Here is a 10,165-nt window from a genome sequence, read left to right on the forward strand (position 1 = left end):
GCACTTATGTATCCAGGCCTTTGCACATGCTGAAACTCTTGCCTTGAAAGCCCTTTTCTCCTGGCTCCTTTTTCTTTCAAATTGCTAACTCCCATTTATACTTCAAGTCTTAGATTAGATGTCCCCTCTTCTGGAAATTTTTTTCTGTTTAGTTCATGCTAAATTAGATCTTCCTTTCAATGTATGCACATAGCAGTCAGTGCTTACCACTGTCTTGGCAACCAGAGCCACGATGGATAGCTGCACAGGCTGTGAACTACACAACAACAGGGCACGCAATTACATAGACTGAAATGTGATAGAACCCTCTAAAATGTAAGATGCAGTAGTTCTGTTGGCATTTATCATAACATATTTAAATTACCACTCTGTCTCCCAATTAGACTCTGGGCTCCTTGAGTACAGAGACTGTGCCTTATTTTTCCTTAGCCCCATTGCCCTTAGGATACAAATCTAAAATCCACAGGGTCAACCCTAAGACTTTTAATAATCTGGCTTCTGCTTATGTCGATACTCTCATCTATTCATGCTTCCCCTTCCTATCTGAAGATTCAGCCAGGCTAATCTAACCATGGTTCCCCGAGAGTCTTACGTCTCCATGCTTTGAGAGTATAACTCTTTCTTGATTAGATTGCCTACCTTCCCAACCTTCCTTGCAGATGGTTGAGACCATGGAGACCTCTGCCCTTCAGAATTTTCAGAAGGCAGCCCCGGTCCTTCACAAATCAGGCTTCTGACATTTGCCTAAGCCTCTAATAACCGGCTATTAACACTTATTCTTCAAAATACCTATATACGGTCTCTGACCTACCATGATTTGACTTAGGATTTTTTGATCACGAGGGTAAACAACTGGTACATTTACAGCCATTCTGTACCCAGACAACCGTTCTGTTTTTTCACTTTCAGTACAGTATTCAATAAATTACATTAGATATTCAACACTTTATTATAAAATAGGCTTTGTGTTAGATGATTTTGTCTAACTGTAGGCTAATGTGAGTATTCTGAGCACGTTTAAGGTAAGCTAGGCTAAGCCATGATGTTCGGTAGGTTAGGTGTGTTAAATGCTTTTTGACTTCATGATATTTTCAATTAACAATGGGTTTATCAGGATGTAACCCCATTGTAAATTGAGGAAGATCTGTAGAGTGGTACTTGGACCCTTGACTCAACTCCAACTGAAAAAAACTACATATTCTATTTATTTCCTTAATCCATAAGAAAAGAGTTTCCTAAGCAATGATAACTGGATCCCATGTGTTAGAATTAAACAACTTGTAAATAGTGGAAGAGGAATAAAAAGGGTTATTCAACGTAGGTATGTTTGAAATATATCTTGTCCTCCCATTTTAGAACACGAATTTTGTATAAATTATAAAAGGACTGATTCTACTATGTTAAAGAGAAGAGTAGCAACAGTTTTATTTGATGTCTTACCCACTGCATAGATTGCCTTAACTCACTCAGTTCACCTTATCTGCATATTCTGGGTGTGAATTCCACTACACCACATGGAATGCCCTGTCCAGGGCAAGAGCTGTCAGCACGGCGAGCTTCCTCCCTGGTAGGACTGCAGGGAAAGATTGCATCTGACCACCACATCCGACAGACTGGACTTACTGTACTTAAGCAGCCCCAGGTTGATTTATGGCCCATGGGCCAAGATATGTAAAAAGGCTTGCCAGGTAGATAAATCCTACAATCCATTATGCTTTCATCATATGGACCAAAAGATGAGGGAGAAGTTACTGTCCTCTGAAATAATAAGGTCTAGAAGATTATTTTTTGCATTATGTTAGGAGGTAAAGCATTTCTCTTCCAGCCCTCTGAGGATGCGTATGAATGAACATCTAACACCATTTAGCTCTTCTTTGCGTTAGAAAACCATTTCTGCCACGAAGGCTATTCTAGCACCAGTGATAGCCGAGTCATTGTCCCCACCGGCTTCCTTCTCTAGATCCAAGCCAGTAAGACATTTGCACCCTCCTAGCTTGGGGAAGGCCCCCCTTTGCTGCCCTCTCAGAGCCTCCTGGATCTGCAGAGCTGCATCATTCCATGTGCTAGGATCTATGTTTCTTCCTCCTTTCTTCCCTCCTCCCTCCCTCCTTTCTTCTTACCCCCACCTCCTGCCCTCTTCCCTCCCTCCTTCCTGGTCCCCTCTCTTCTTCCCTAGCTCCTTCTTTCCTCCCATCAATCTTTTTGAGCATCTTCTATGTGCAAATTTCTGTCATTAGGTGTAGGGGATGTTCTACTGATCAAGACCCAGGATACCTCTTCAAGAAACAGACCCTGTTGGAGAAGACAGTCAAGGAATCAATGATTAGAGGGCAGTTTGATGTGTGCCATACCAGGAATAGGACATGGCCCTTTGGGAGCACAGAGGAGGGACAGCTCACCTGTCTAGGGCAGAGCTGTCCAATAGAAATATAATGTGAGCCACATATGTAATCTTGAATTTTCATGTGGCTACATTTTTTAATTTTTTTAAAATATTAATTTTAATAATATATTTTATTTAAATAAATATACTCAAAAGATTATCATTTCAGCATGGCATCAATATAAAAATTATGCTAAGTCTCAGCTTAGGAATTCAGTTTCCATTTACACTGGCCACAATTCGAGTGCTCGGCAGCCACATGGCACTAGAGGCTACTGCCTTGGACAGTGAGGTCTGGGGAGATGAGGTGTTTCCTAAAGGATCCAGCTCAGCTGAGCTAAAGGGGGAGTTGGGGAGTTGGACAGGAAGAGGGAGAGGAAAGGACAGTCCAGGGAGAAGGAAGTGCATTGCTGAGGCTGAAATACACAGGCAGAGAGCCCAGCAGGTTCAGGGCCACTGGCAGGGGGAGGGAGGGCGGGAAGGCACAGGGAGAACAACAAGTGAGAGCTAAGGGGACACGAGGTGAGATCAAAATGAAGGGTTTGTGCAGAAAAAAAGCTCAGCTTCCTGTTGTGGGCAATAGGGACCCCAGGTGCATGTGTACTGTGAAGTAACTTGGTCAAATGAGCTTTATTAGAAGGATTTAGAAAGATGCCCACAGTATAGAGTGAGAATGAGGGCCAAAGGGCAGAACTAGAGGCAGGAAAGTCTCCTAGAAAGCTGCTGAAATCATCCATGCTGGAGATTAGCGCATGTTACACCAAGCCTGTGGCCAGAGAGTCAGATAAGTAGATTCAAGAGAATTTAAAGGAATGAAAGCAAAACATTCTGATGACTAGTTAGGTGTAAGGAACCCAGGAGAGGGAAAAGTCAGGGGCCTCCCAGCTTGGAAAGCAGGTGTGTGATGCTATTCAGTGAGATAGAACATAGAGGAAGGTAGGTTCTAGCAGAAATCATGAGTTCTCTTTGGAAGATGCTGCCTTTGAGGTTTATCTTAGTCTGCTCGGGCTGCCGTAACAAAATACCAGACTGGGTGGCTTAAACAACAGAAATTCATTTCTCACAGTTTCTGGAGGCCAGTAATCTAAGATCAAGGTGCTGGGAGATTCAGTTTCTGGTGAGAGCCTTTCTTCCTGGCTTGTAGATGGCCACTTTCTCACTGTATCTCCATAAGACAAAGGGGTGGAGGGAGAGAGAAAGCTCTCTGGTGTCCCGTCATATAAGGACACTAATCGTATTGGATCAGAGCCCTGTCCTTAGACCTCATTTAACCTAAATTACCTCTTTATAGTCCCTATCTTTAAATAGAGTCACATTGGGGGTTAGGGCTCCAACATATAAATTTTGAGGGGGACACAATTCAGTCCATAACAATGTAGTTGCGAGCCATCCAAGTGGAGAAGCTACAATGGAGGATTTGGGTCTGGGACTGAGGAGGGAGGTCTGGGCAGGAGAATGGTGTGGGTATCACCCTCACACACCTGAGCCAGCCCAGGTCCGTGGGTTGGGCCCAACATCCTAACCCTCCTGCCTGACTCAGACTTTCAGCATCACTCACCACTCCTCACTTGAAACTTCCAATCACTCCTTGTATTCTGCCCTTTGCATTGTCTCTAAAGGCATCTTCCTGAAAAAAGTCCCGGAGTAATGCTGTATTGTTCAAGAACAAAGCCCTCATAATAATATCCAAAGCTCTTGTCCACATGGGACATTCTTCATCACAAACTTTAGATCCAATCATAAGCACAAAGCCCTTCACATCATCCCCTAAACCAGCTGTTCCTTCCCCACCTCTGCCCACCTCAAATGTGGGCTCCTCTCTGAGCTTCTCACTCTCCCAACTTAGGACCCCCCCCACCCCAACCCAGGCCAGAGTGACGGCCACTCAGATGTTCACCATCACTGTTACCCGTGCCATGCAGGACCAGGGCAGCATCATTTCATGTGATTCCCCAAAGCAAAACCAAGACCAGTGGGTAAGAGTTGGAGGTCGACACAGGGAGATCAGCTCGGTGCTTTGTGACCACCTAGACAGGTGGGATAGGGAGGGTGGGAGGGAGACACAGGAGGGAGGAGATATGGGGATACAGGTATACGTATAGCTGATTCACTTTGTTATAAAGCAGAAACTAACACTCCATTGTAAAGCAATTAATACTCCAATAGAGACGTTAAAAAAAAAAAGGGGGGGATCCCAACCTGCATATGGGAAAAAAAAAAAAAAAGAGTTGGAGGTCTAGGGGAGTAGAATTTGCCACCCCAAAATGTGTCTCTTTGGCATATGGATGATTTAGAGCTGAAAACAATCAAGGCCCAGAACACTCAGGAAGAACCTTTGACCTTCTCCCTAACTGCCTAAAAGAATGTAGATAGAGGACCTGTTTCAGGTGGGGAGCTATCACCAAAGATACTATAGTATGAACTAGGTGTGGAGACAAGGAGGAACCTAGCAAAGTCTGTTTGTTAAAATTCCTCTCTGTGTCCCATTGTCTCTGCCTGGCCCAGCAAACATTTGTTTACCAAACATTTGATCTTTTTCATCTTCCTGTGAATTGCCTTCCTTCCCTTTTAAGTCCCAAACCCCAACCCCCTTCTTCTCTCAGATGGCATGTAAGCCTCAATTACCTAACTTGTCCTTGGGCCCCATATTCTTAGGGAGCCCACAAATGTATGTACATAATTTTATTTTCTCTGCTTAATCAGTCTCATGTAAATTTAATTCTTAGACCAACCAGAAGAACCTAAAGGGGTAGGGAAATTTTTTTTCACTCTCCATCAGAGGGAAGCTGATGTCAGCTTGGTCCACAGAGGCCTGCCCTGCCACAGTGCTTCTCTCACTTGAATGTGTGCGCAGAGCTCCTGGGGTCTTGTAAAGGTCCAGGGTGGGCCTGAAGCTCTGCATTTCTAGAAAAGATGATGTAGATGCTGTGAGTGGCATGGCTCTTCAAAACCTATCCAGATCCTGCTTTGAGTAACATGGCTTTTCAAAACCTATCCAAATATATCTCAAACATGAGTGAGTTCCCTGGCGTGGGAGGCATTCAAATACAGGCTGGGTGGCCATGGGGGTGCACTAAAAGGAAACCTGTGCTCTGAGATTCATAGATCTGCAATTCGTCTGGAGTTAAATTTAGGCTCTGAGGACAGCATGGGAAGTCCTGACTCCTCTTTGAGGAGAGTATGCCCACGGCTGAGAAGGACTGGGGAGGCTGCCCTGCCTGCACTGGTGGCCCCGCTTTCTCCGAGGGCTGTGGGACACTACATAAAATGCTTCCTGGCCATCTGCATGCCTTCCTTTGAGACCTTCTTGTCACATCTGTGCTGGCCACGAAAATGAGCATCCAGACTCCAACCACAGGGAATGCAGATGACCAGGGGTCCCTGCTGCTGGCTCCACAGCCCAGGCTGCACATGAGCAGAGGCCACCCCATCACAAGGGTGGGCGGCAGGAGGGCCAAGGCCTGGTCTGCTCCCGGAGACCTGGGGCTCCTCTGACTCTGGCTCCAGGATCCCAGGCATCCAGGACACCTCCTCCCCACCTCCTTTGTCTCCTTCCCTCCAGTCTGCCCGCCTGTTGGCTCCCTTCCCCCACTCCTTCTCCCCCTCAGTTCCCCTAGTAAAACCCTCCCAAGATTCATCCCATCCCCTGCTCTTCTCAGAGGGCCCCACTGACCCAATGTCCTTTTCTAGTTTCTTCTGGAGCATTGGCACTTTTCATAGAGAGTAGAAAGAACATGCCAACTAAACCTTCATCATATTTGCTGCATTTTCCTTAACTTGTTATTTACTTTTTAAAAAATCTTTTTAATTTTATTTTTTATACAGCAGGTTCTTATTAGTTACCTATTTTATACATATTAGTGTATATAGGTCAATCCCAATCTCCCAATTCATCCCACCACCACCACCACCACCCCTGCCACTTCCCCTCTTGGTGTCCATACGTTTTGTTCTCTCTGTCTGTATCTCTATTTCTGCCCTGCAAACCGGTTCATCTGTACCATTTTTCTAGGTTCCACATATATGCGATAATATACAACACTTGTTTTTCTCTTTCTGACTTAATTCACTCTGTATGACAGCCCTAGATACATCCGCGTCTCTACAAATGACCCAATTTCGTTCCTTTTTATGGGTGAGTAATATTCCATTGTATATATGTACCACATCTTCTTTACCCATTCATCTGTTGATGGGCATTTAGGTTGCTTCCATGACCTGGCTATTGTAAATAGTGCTGAAATGAAGAGTGGGGTGCATGTGTCTTTCTGAATTATGGTTTTCTCTGGGTATATGCCCAGTAGTGGGATTGCTGGGTCATATGGTAACTCTATTTTTAGTTCTTTAAGGGACCTCCATACTGTTCTCCATAGTGGCTGTATCAATTTACATTCCCAACAACAGTGCAGGAGGGTTCCCTTTCCTCCACGCCCTCTCCAGCATTTGTTGTTTGTAGATTTTCTGATGATGCCCATTCTAGCTGGTGTGAGGTAATACCTCATTGTACTTTTGATTTGCATTTCACTAATAATTCGTGATGTTGAGAAGCTTTTCATGTGCTTCTTGGCCATCTGTATGTCTTCTTTGGAGAAATGTCTATTTAGGTCTTCTGCCTATTTTTGGATTGGGTTGTTTGTTTTCTTAATATTGAGCTGCATGAGCTGTTTATATATTTTGGAGATTAATCCTTTGTCCATTGTTTCCTTTGCAAATATTTTCTCCCATTCTGGGGGTTGTCTTTTCATCTTATTTGTAGTTTCCTTTGCTTTGCAAAAGCTTTTAAGTTTCATTAGGTCCCATCTGTTTATTTTTGGTTTTATTTCCATTACTCTAGGAGGTGGATCAAAAAAGATCTTGCTGTGATTTATGTCAAAGAGTGTTCTTCCTAGGTTTTCCTCTAAGAGATTTAAAGGCTCCTGTCTTACATTTGGGTCTTTAATCCATTTTGAGTTTACTTTTGTGTATGGTGCTTGGGAGTGTTCTAATTTCATTCTTTTAAAAGTAGCTGTCCAGATTTCCCAGCACCACTTATTGAAGAGACTGTCTTTTCTCCATTGTATATCCTTGCCTCCTTGGTCATAGATTAGTTGACCATAGGTGCGTGGGTTTATCTCTGGGCTTTCTATCCTGTTCCATTGATCTATATGTCTGTTTTTGTGCCAGTACCATACTGTCTTGATTACTATAGCTTTGTAGTAGAGTCTGAAGTCAGGGAGTCTGATTCCTCCAGCTCCGTTTTTTTCCCTCAAGACCGCTTTGGCTATTCAGGGTCTTTTGTGTCCCCATACAAATTTTAACATTTTTTCTTCTAGTTCTGTAAAAAATGCCATAGGTAATTTGATAGGGATTGCATTGAATCTGTAGATTGCTTTGGGTAGTATAGTCATTTTCACAATATTGATTCTTCCAATCCAAGAACATGGTATATCTCTCCATCTGTTGGTATCGTCTTTAATTTCTTTCATCAGTGTCTTATAGTTTTCTGCATACAGGTCTTTTGTCTCCCTAGGTAGGTTTATTCCTAGGTATTTTATTCTTTTTGTTGCAATGGTAAATGGGAGTGTTTCCTTAATTTCTCTTTCAGATTTTTCATCATTAGTGTATAGGAATGTAAGAGATTTCTGTGCATTAATTTTGTATCCTGCAACTTGACCAAATTCATTGATTAGCTCTAGTAGTTTTCTGGTGGCATCTTTAGGATTCTCTATATATAGTATCATGTCATCTGCAAACAGTGACAGTTTTACTTCTTCTTTTCCAATTTGTATTCTTTTTATTTCTTTTTCTTCTCTGATTGCCGTGGCTAGGACTTCCAAAACTATGTTGAATACTAGTGGCACAAGTGGACATCCTTGTCTTGTTCCTGACCTTAGAGGAAATGCTTTCAGGTTTTCACCATTGAGAATGATGTTTGCTGTGGGTTTGTCGTATATGGCCTTTATTAATGTGAGGTAGGTTTCCTCTATGCCCACTTTCTGGACAGTTTTTATCATAAACGGTGCTGAATTTCATCAAAAGCTTTTTCTGCATCTATTGAGATGATCATATGGTTTTTCTTCTTCAATGTGTTAATATGGTGTATCACACTGATTGATTTGCATATATTGAAGAATCCTTGCATCCCTGGGATAAATCCCACTTGACCATGGTATATGATCCTTTTCATGTGTTGTTGGATTCTGTTTGCTAGTATTTTGTTGAGGATTTTTGCATCTATATTCACCAGTGATATTGGTCTGTAATTTTCTTTTTTTGTAGTATCTTTTCCTGGTTTTGGTATCAGGGTGATGGTGGCCTCATAGAAAGAGTTTGGGAGTGTTCCTTCCTCTGCAATTTTTTGGAAGAGTTTGAGAAGGATGGGTGTTAGCTCTTCTCTAAATGTTTGATAGAATTCACCTGTGAAGCCATCTGGTCCTGGACTTTTGTTTGTGAGAAGATTTTTAATCACAGTTTCAATTTCATTACTTGTGATTGGTGTTCATATTTTCTGTTTCTTCCTGGTTCAGTCTTGGAGGGTTATACCTTTCTAAGAATTTGTCCATTTCTTCCAGGTTGTCCATTTTATTGGTATAGAGTTGCTTGTAGTAGTCTCTTAGGATGCTTTGTCTTTCTGGGGTGTCTGTTGTAACTTCTCCTTTTTCATTTCTAATTTTATTGATTTGATTCCTCTCCCTCTTTTTCTTGACAAGTCTGGCTAAAGGTTTCTCAATTTTGTTTATCTTCTCAAAGAACCAGCTTTTCATTTTATTGATCTTTGCTATTGTTTTCTTTGTTTCTATTTCATTTATTTCTGCTTCGATCTTTATGATTTCATTCCTTCTACTAACTTTGGTTTTTGTTTGTTCTTTTTTTTTTTAACATCTTTATTGGAGTATAATTGCTTTACAATGGTGTGTTAGTTTCTGCTTTATAACTAAGTGAATCAGTTATACATATACATATGTTCCCATATCTCTTCCCTCTTGCATCTCCCTGCCTCCCACCCTCCCTATCCCACTCCTCTAGGTGGTCACAAAGCACTGAGCTGATCTCCCTGTGCTATGCGGTTGCTTCCCACTAGCTATCTATTTTACGTTTGGTAGTGTATATATGTCCATGCCACTCTCTCACTTTGTCAAGCTTACCCTTCCCCCTCCCCATATCCTCAAGTCCGTTCACTAGTAGGTCTATGTCTTTATTCCCATTCTTCTTTCTTTAGTTCCTTTAGGTGTAAGTTTAGATTGTTTATTTGAGATGTTTCTTGTTTCTTGAAGTAGGCTTGTATTGCTATAGACTTCCCCCTTAGAACTGCTTTTGTTGTATCCCATAGGTTTTGGATTGTCGTGTTTTCATTGTCATTTGTCTCTAGGTATTTTTTGATTTCCTCTTTGACTTCTTCAGTGATCTCTTGGTTATTTAGTAATGTATTCTTTAGCCTCCATGTGTTTGTTTGATTTATATTTTTTTCCCTGTAGTTGATTTCTAATCTCATAGTTTTCTGGTTGGAAAAGGTGCTTGATGTGATTTCAATTTTCTTAAAGTTACCGAGGCTTGATTTGTGACCCAAGATGGGATCTATCCTGGAGAATGTTCCATGTGCACTTGAGAAGAAAGTGTAATCTGCTGTTTTTGGATGGAATGTCCTTTAAATATCAATTAAATCTATCTGGTCTATTGTGTCATTTAAAGCTTGTGTTTCCTTATTAATTTACTGTCTGGATGATCTGTCCATTGGTGTAAGTGAGGTGTTAAAGTCCCCCACTACTACTGTGTTACTGTCAATTTCCTCTTTTATAGCTGTTA

Source organism: Eschrichtius robustus, chromosome 7, assembly GCF_028021215.1.
Source record: "Eschrichtius robustus isolate mEscRob2 chromosome 7, mEscRob2.pri, whole genome shotgun sequence".
Classification (NCBI taxonomy): Eukaryota; Metazoa; Chordata; class Mammalia; order Artiodactyla; family Eschrichtiidae; genus Eschrichtius; species Eschrichtius robustus.